Source organism: Stenella coeruleoalba (genome assembly GCF_951394435.1).
Source record: "Stenella coeruleoalba genome assembly, chromosome: 7".
Taxonomy (NCBI): Eukaryota; Metazoa; Chordata; class Mammalia; order Artiodactyla; family Delphinidae; genus Stenella; species Stenella coeruleoalba.
The window spans coordinates 61410471-61418289 of record NC_137153.1 but is presented as its reverse complement, the minus strand read 5'-3'; positions in this window follow the sequence as shown (position 1 = coordinate 61418289).

The following is a 7819-nucleotide window of genomic DNA, read 5'->3' as shown; positions in this document are numbered from 1 at the left end:
CTCTGTGAATAACTTAAAAAAAAATATTGGATTAACTGGTTTAGACTTTTTTTCTTTCTCTCAGTAGACCTGATTCCTTGGAATCACAAACCACTATTTTCTCAACTTTATCCTATGGGCTGACACCTTGACATTCAATATATGTCAGGTTTTGTTCTTGTTTTTGACAACCCTTACACTGTCGTCTTCATAAAGTTCTGAGGAAAACATTTTTATTGAAAATACCCATACAGGGAGCACTACCTACATTATAATTTCTCATATTTATTATTAAACAAGAACTACACCTTCTAGAATGGGACTTTAACAAGAAATATTTCCATCTGGGTTTTTTTATATATTAAAAATTCACTTAGGTAATTATGTTATACTTTCTACTACTATCAAATTGAATGCAGGGGAGTAATCTAGGAATTATTTTTGTCACCAGAAATCAAAGACTTTCTTTTGCAGAAATAACACATGTCTTGCTCTAGTCTAGCCAGATGACCTTTGCGGATGCTTGGTTATTTGCAGGTAGATGTAGAAGGATACAGGAGTATGCTGGTTTCAGCAGTTCTACTATGGTCATTCCTTACCTAAGACTTTCTTCCTTTACAGAGAATTTCAACCACTCTGGATCCCGTGCCTGTGATTCTAGCAATAAGCACAAGGCTGAGCACAAAATACAACTCCAGTGAGTAGATCGGAACTGTAGAAATGATTGCAACTTTATTACTTATACTTAAGAGAGTTGTCTATTCCCAAATACTTATATTTCACATAGGGCACAAGTTACTATAAATGGTGTTTTTAGTATATTAAAACTTACAGATCTCTCTAGTATTTTACACATTTTTCTTTTATCCTTATATATTATCCCTAAATCACAAGGAAATCAATACTTATTAATAAATATTATTATTATTATTTTTGTTTGTTTTGCAGTACGCAGGCCTCTCACTCTTGTGGCCTCTCCTGTTGCGGAGCACAGGCTCCGGACGCGCAGGCTCAGCAGTCATGGCTCACCGACCTAGTTGCTCCGCGGCATGTGGGATCTTCCCGGACCGGGGCACAAACCCGTGTCCCCTGCATCGGCAGGCGGACTCTCAACCACTGCGCCACCAGGGAAGCCCAATAAATATTATTAATTTCAGATAAAAATAAGATGAAATCCCTTATTCCACATTGCATAAATGTAGAATGTGGGACCATGTATTTAAATGTTATTTTCCTGTTAGCCTATTTCTGTGAGTTTTGCTTTTCTAAGCTTTTTTTTCTACCTATTTTGCTTCCTCAAAGGATCACTTTGAAAATTAGTTCTACTTCTGTAAATATGATTTAAATTCCTTAGGGAGAAAGCACTCAGAAAATGGAATATGTAATACATTTATCCAGTAAATTGTTATATCAAATCATAATCCAAAGAGCTGTTTATTGAGTTTGCAAAGTGCAGAAACCATAAATATATCATCTTAAAATAAAATCTTATAAAAACCATTTAAGAGAAAATCATCCACCACCAATATCACCTTAATAAAGCCTCTATTTTATATTATTTTTAGTAGCTACTGTCCATTTATGTTTGCAATTCCAATTACATAATTTGGATTAAACTGATTATATTTTAATTTTGGTATATTAGTGATTTTCCCTAAGAATGGTATATAGTGATATTCCTTGCCTTTCACAAACACAACTATTACACCTTTCTCTAGTTTTATAAACATTTCCAACTTATGATGCCTAAATAGAGAGCTTTCTTCCTCAAAATGAAATTGTAGATGAAAGTTAAGTATTCACTGTAGTACTAAAAAAGTTATTAGATTATGATGAGCAAACCACAGGCACAAAAATATCTCCATATATAAAAATCATGAAACCAGAATGAATGTAAAACTCGATAAAGCTGGTTAATTAACAGCCTTATGTCAGACAAACAAAAGACCTCAGAATAAAGTAGCTTGTAGCCTGAACAATAGCCAGAATAACTCAAGGAGTGGGAAATGGACCCTGGAATAGTGGTGTAATTACTTGGTTAATTAATTTAAAGACTGTGGAGTAATGGATTCCATCCCTTCTCTCACAAGTGCCGGCACCCAGCATTTTCTAAAGGGCTAAAGCTACAGGCCACTTCCTAAAGGGTCAGTTTTGAAAGGGGAGAAGTAGTACAATGTCCCAGGTAACCTAAAACACTGTCAAAGCAAATAATCTTCACTCCCAGAATATTATCTCACTAACAGTAAACTTGCTTAGCCATACATACAGCAACAGATATCAATTAACTTCTCATAGGTATCTATATTTTTCCTCAGGGAAACAGAGATTATCATCTGTGGATGACCAAACACAATTGTTACCAATAATAGTCAAACTAGATGTTTATTTATAAATGTGAATAACCAGTGTAGCTGAAAAACATATATAAATATATAAAATGCAAATGCCCATATTTATATTTGATTTGTTTTAATGAGATTAGACTATCAAGTTATCTGTTTAAATATAAAAAATACATAACCATATGTTTTGATTTTTGCCTCTTTCCATGAGGAAAATAATGTGTCAATGATCTACTTTTGATTTAAAAAATAAATCTCATAACTGCTTAAACTTTTCAGAAAAGAGATCTTAGTTTAATTTTTAATAACAACATGTTCTTAAGGCAACCAAACAAATTATAGACTTATTAGGGCTTAAAAATTACACATAAAACAAAGATATAATCTTCATATTTTGAGTGCATCTCAAGACTGTCGTTAGAAATAATTTCTGTAAGAATAGCTCTATAATGTTGAATAGCATGTATCTTTCTGCAGCTGTATGAGGAAAAGGAACCATTTCTTATTTTAACCTTGTGAGATATCTTTCACAAGGAGGTAAAGAAAGCCTATGGCTTTCAAAAACCTCAAAATTCTGGGATTCCATGAGTTAGCAATGAGAGTCAAACAAAACATGACTAAAATTGAGAAACTAAAATATAAAGAGAAGAGAAGCAGACTCAGTCTATGAGCAAATGGATTATAGAAAATGGAATGTTTTACACACCTAGCCTTTGAAAGCCTCTGCTAAAAACTTAAATAGGTGGGTGGTATTCTTATGAGCATTAATTTTAAGCTTCAACCTAGTCACTGAATATTCAAAAGGAGACTTTTACAACTAAGTTTGATAGTAAGAACTGGAGCAAGCTGTGTTTCTCTACATAATATTTGGGCACAGCTTTTGTAGGGGATGTCTTTGCTTTTATTTCTGAAGGAGGGGAGTTAGAAATCATGGATAGAGGCAGAGAAGGAAAGAGGGAACATCAGAAAGCTGAGAAATCTGATAGGAAGTTTGAACCTGTTGGGAGAAATTGCCAAAAGAATTTCTAACAACTAGGATACTTAATGGTAACATTCAGTTGTTTCTTGCCTAAAGATCTTTCTGAAGGTGAAGGGTGTGGCCATCATGATGACCTGCTTTCAAATCCCAGCTCTGCTACTTAGCTACATGACCCTGGGAGAGCCATTTAACCTCTCTCTGCTCAATTCTCTCATCTATAAGATGATGATAATACTAGGACCTAATTCTTAACATTGTTGTGAGGACTAATTGACCTAATACATTTAAAAATCTTAGACTGGCACCTCTAAACATTTGGAAGATATGCATACTGCTTTGAATTCCATAAATTCTTGGTGCTGAGCTTGCAGAGTAAGTACACTTTTAGTTGAGTAAGACACTTTGTAATAGGGATTGGGGGATATTAGGTAATAGGGATGTGGTAAACAGACTGCCATCTAATCCTCCTCTGGCATCAGTGCTGGGAAAAAAAGGATTTCAGCCTCTGACTACTTTGGAAGCCTTATATGTTTAGTGGTTCTTGCTCTTAGATTCAAATATATACCTTTTATCTCTACACTAAACTCTTCTTGAGCTAGCTCGTTTATGGCCTTAATTACTATTTCTCATGTGTTAATTCGAGCCATCCGATATACACATACAGACAATAAGTATGATCATTTTTTTCTGAATATTAAAGGATATTTCAATAGGAATATGAGAAAATGTAAAATTTTGCAATACATATGCTTCCAAGTGTTGCTTTTCTGTTGAATTCTGTTTATATATAGAAGCACATCCATCAGCAGTTTTGTACTGATTGCTCAGTTTTCTGCTGACAATGTCTGTGATGGAGCCAAAATGACTAAGCTAATACATGCAGTAGAGATAGGTGATACATATCTAGAAATATGTTTTTTAAAAAAACATTTGTCTTGAAGATTTAGCTTAAGTTCTGTCTGTTCCCTCACTAATTTGAAAAGGGCTGGGGTTGGGGGCTCACTGAGTAAAAGTTGATAGTAATAAAAATAACAACAATACTTATTTTGAATTTGGCATCAAAACATTAAGATTCATGATACCCAAACTCTAAGAAAACCAATGTACATCACTATCCAACACCTAACTTGAAAATAATTCTATGTACTGGTTAATATCCTAAGTACTCCGAAAAAAATATGAGCAAAAGTTCCTCTATATAGTGTTGATTTTCGTGTTTTGGAGAATTTGTATGTATCCAACTATAGTGAATATATATATATATAGATATATATATTCAGACATTCAGGATGAAGGGAAACTGATGACTTTGGAAGAAAAAGTAAAATAAAATGTGCTAAGGGAAGATCAACACATATACAAGAATTCAATCTCACAGTTCAAAGATTTGCATAATATTTCAGGGATTCAGAGATTCTCTTCCTCCTTCAGCCCTTCTATGGATCACCTTGGAATAACCTCCTGAGGATTAAATTTCCTGCATCCAAATCCAAATAAACTAGAAAATTGTTTAATTATAGGTAACATACAACCTGAGAAACTCTTGGTCTGTTGCTATGTTACCTCTAAGTATTGAATATGATGCTGTGAACCTTGTCCTATAAAAATTATGGGACCCAAACAGGAAAAGTACCTGAATGAAGACCATTTCAAATGGAAGTAAGTTGAGCGATTACAGGCTCAAAGCCAAAATAGGCACAACTGTTGCTTCTTTCATTACGTACAGTTGACACTCAAGTTTTATCTCAGAATATACCTAGAATCATGTTAGCCTGGAAAGTATTTAAAGGATATTTAACCAAATGACCTGAAATAATAAAACAAAATATCTACTGGGTATCAAATCTTGGCCAACATAACTAACATATTTACCATCCAAGATAAAGTAAAGGTAATATGTGCCTATGTAAATGAGGGTTTTCCTTTATAGAGCTATGTACAATAAACCACTTAAAAATTGGGACATACAGCTACGCTGGAAAACAGTTTGGCAGTTTCTTGTAAGGTTAAAAGTTCATCTGCATAAGATCTAGAAATTGCACTTGTGGTTATTTATCCTAGAGAAATGAAAATTTATGTTCACATAAAAACCTATACGTAAATGTTCATAGCAATTTAATTGGTTAGGAAAGAAACCAAATGGCCTTCAATGGTGAATGGATGAACACACTATGATACGGTGATACAAAAGTATACTACTCAGTACTAAGAAGGTACAAAGTATGGTTACATGTAACAACTTGGATAGACCGCAAGGGGATTATGCTGAGTAAAAAGACAATCTAAATGGCTACATATTGTATTATTTTATTTATTTATAACAAATCCTTAAGGTAACAAAACTAACAGTGATGGAGAACAAATCCATGGTTGCCAAGGGGTTATGGTTAGAGGGAGACTGTGACTACGGAACAATAACATGAAGGAATTATTTTGTGACAAAATCTGTATCCTGACTGTGGTGATGGTTACATGAATAAACATATGGAATAAAATTTCATTAACTATAACCTCTCCTCTTTAAAATAAATGAGTGCATGTAGAAACTGGTGAAACCAAAATATGGTTTTTAGTTAACAGCAGTGTACTGATGTAAGTTTCCTGATTTTGCTAAAATACTTTAGTAGTGTAAGGTGTTATCATTGGGGGAAGCTGAATAAAAGGTACAAATGAACACTGTAAAATTTTTAACTATGAGGATGAACTACCTAAAAAGAAAGTACCAGTCCCTCCCATCAGGAAACTTGCACAAGCCTCTTAGATAGCCTCATCCAGCAGAGGGAAGACAGCAGAAGCAAGAAGAACTACAATACTGCAGCCTGTGGAACAAAAACCACATTCACAGCAAGACAGAGAAGATGAAAAGACAGAGAGCTATGTATCAGATGAAGGAACAAGATAAAACCCCAGAAAAACAACTAAATGAAGTAGAGATAGGCAACCTTCCAGAAAAAGAATTCAGAATAATGATAGTGAAGATGATCCAAGACCTCAGAGAAACAATGGAGGCAAAGATTGAGAAGATGCAAGAAATGTTTAATAGAGACCTAGAAGAATTAAAGAACAAACACAGATGAACAATACAATAACTGAAATGAAAACTACACAAAAAGGAATCAATAGCAGAATAACTGAGGCAGAAGAACAGATAAGTGACCTGGAAGACAGAATGGTGGAATTCACTGCTGTGGAGCAGACTAAAGAAAAAAAATGAAAAGAAATGAAGACAGCCTAAGAGACCTCTGGGACAACATTAAATGCAACAACATTCGAGTTTTAGGGGTCCAGAAGGAGAAGAGAGAGAGAAAAGACCAGAGAAAATATTTGAAAAGATTATAGTCAAAAACTTCCCTAACATGGGAAAGGAAATTGCCACCCAAGTCCAGGAAGCGAAAAAAGTCCCATACAGGATAAACCCAAGGAGAAGCATGCCGCGAAACACAGTAATCAAACTGGCAAAATTTAAAGACAAAGAAAAATTATTGGAAGTAGCAAGGGAAAAACAACAAATAACATACAAGGGAATTCCCATAAGGTTAACAGCTGATTTCTCAGCAGAAACTCTACAAGCCACAAGGGAGTGGCATGATATACTGAAACTGATGAAAGGGAAGAACCTACAACAAAGAGTACTCTATCCCACAAAGATATCATTCATGTTTGATGGAGAAATCAAAAGCTTTACAGACAAGCAAAAGCTAAGAGAATTCAGCACCACCAAACCAGCTCAACAACAAATGCTAAAGAAACTTCTCAAAGTGGGAAACACAAGAGAAGAAAAGGACCTACAAAAACAAACCCCAAACAGTTAAGAAAATGGTCATAGGAACATACATATCGATAATTACCTTAAACGTGAATGGATTAAATGCTCCAACTAAGAGACACAGGCTTGCTGAATGGATACAAAAGCAAGACCCATATATATGCTGTCTACAAGAGACCCACTTCAGACCTAGGGACACATACAGACTGAAGTGAGGGGATGCAAAAAGATATTCCATGCAAATGGAAATCAAAAGAAACCTGGAGTAGCAATACTCATATCAGAGAAAATAGACTTTAAAATAAAGAATGTTACAAGAGACAAGGAAGGACACTACATAATGAGCAAGGGATCAATCCAGGAAGAAGATATAACAATTATAAACATATATGCACCCAACATAGGAGCACCTGAATACATCAGGCAACTGCTAACAGCTCTAAAGGAGGAAATCGACACTAACACAATAAGAGTGGGGGACTTTAACATATCACTTACACCAATGCACAGATCAACCAAAATGAAAATAAATAAGGAAAAAGAAGCTTTAAATGACACAATAGATTTAACTGATATTTATAGATAGATTTAACTGATATTTATAGGACATTCCATCCAAAAACAGCAATTACACTTTCTTCTCAAGTGTGCACAGAACATTCTCCAGGATAGATCACATCTTGGGTCACAAATCAAGCCTCAGTAAATTTAAGAAAACTGAAATCATATCAAGCATCTTTTCTGACCACAAAG